We start from the raw sequence: 1,779 nt of genomic DNA, 5'->3' as shown, positions 1-1,779 counted from the left end.
TATATATATATAAATCCTCGCATATATATTATACATATACTCATGTATATAAATACTCGCATATATAGACTAATACACACACACACACACACACACACACACACAAACACACACACACACCACGCACACACAGACACACACATACACAAATACATCCATGTTTGAAGTTCACTGTCCTTGTTTGAACGGCGTCTTTTAATTAAATGTTTTCATCTCAATCATTATTTGGTATCGCATTACAGTGTTTATATTGATGTCTACGTTGGTTATATATCTACAGACACTAAACAATACTATTAGTCCGATTACGGAAGTGCAACGAAAGAGCTTCTATTAGGACGATGGATATGCTAGAAATAGCAGTAAATTTTTCAAAAATCTCAGATCAAACTCTAATGGTGTTAGAAAACTGCCGGCTACGTTGTTTAGTCACGGTACGTGGGTGGGGAACTGAAAAGTTCCTGGCTTTAAAGGAGTCGCGAAAGGCCTGATCGGAGGCGCAACGTTCCGAGTTCTTTTACAGCGCTCAGTAAAACTGAAATACCCCTGCAGTAAGGGTGCGACTCTGAGAGGGAAATATGATGAATAAAATCATAATTAACTGATCCTCCTGTATTTTCTGCTATACTCAAACCCAGGAACTTTTCAACATTCCCTCGTACCTCTGTATTGACCACACCTTTGGATGTTGTTATACACCGCTGGTCACCATGCGCAGTCTCACATTGGTGTAGCTTTCAAATGATGATACCTCCCCATCTGCTTAAGCAGGCAATCCAACGTCCATCACCTCCTGGATAGAACGCTAGTCCTTCGCAGGGTTTACTCATTTAGAGGTGAGTGGGCTGGAACAAGGTGAAATTAAGGGTTTTGCTTAAGTTTTGCTCCAGAATCAAAATCACAATGTCACGATTGTAAGGGCAACACCCTAGCCACTCGGCCAAGCGCCTTCACATTGTATAATATAATTCTTAAATCAAGGAACAAAATTCTATCTCAACTCATAGAGTAGATAGCGGGCAGCACGGTTTGTTGTGTGCTTTGTTCGCTTCGAGACCACGATGTTTCAGGTTCGCTATACTCTCAGCAAGTTTCTGTATGAGTTTCGTTTATTAGTCTCTATCCGCAAGATTTTAGTTGACTAATGACTTACGAACGGTAGTTTTAAAACGGAAACTGTCTGGAAGCTTGTCATACACACACACACACAAGGCGACGAGGTGGCAGAAACGTTAGCACGCCAGGCGAAATGCGTAGCGGTATTTCGTCTGCCGTTACGTTCTGAGTTCAAATTACGCCGAGGTCGACTTTGCCTTTCATCCTTTCGGGGTCGATAAATTAAGTACCAGTTATGCACTGGGGTCGATATAATGGACTTAATCCATTTGTCTGTCCTTGTTTGTCTCTTCTGTGTGTAACCCCTTGTGGGCAGTAAAGAAATAACACACACACACACACACACACACATTTTTTTGTCTGTCTTTTACTTGTTTCAGTCATTAGACTGCGGCCATGCTGGGGCAACGCCTTGACGAAATTTTAGTCGAATAAATCGACCTCAGTACTTATTTTTTCTTAAGACCTGCTTCTTATTCTGTCGGACACTTTTGCCAAATCATAGGAAATTGAGTATATTTGATAGACATGCTAAAAATGGCAACCAAATCTCTCTTTAATCTCACACTCTTTAATTTCTCTTTAAGATCAGAATTTAAGAAATGAATTATCAGATTGGATAATGTAGTCCTACATACACCTAATACAATGGATGGCCATAGT

This window comes from Octopus bimaculoides, chromosome 25, assembly GCF_001194135.2.
Source record: "Octopus bimaculoides isolate UCB-OBI-ISO-001 chromosome 25, ASM119413v2, whole genome shotgun sequence".
Classification (NCBI taxonomy): Eukaryota; Metazoa; Mollusca; class Cephalopoda; order Octopoda; family Octopodidae; genus Octopus; species Octopus bimaculoides.
This window is presented reverse-complemented; position numbering follows the sequence as displayed.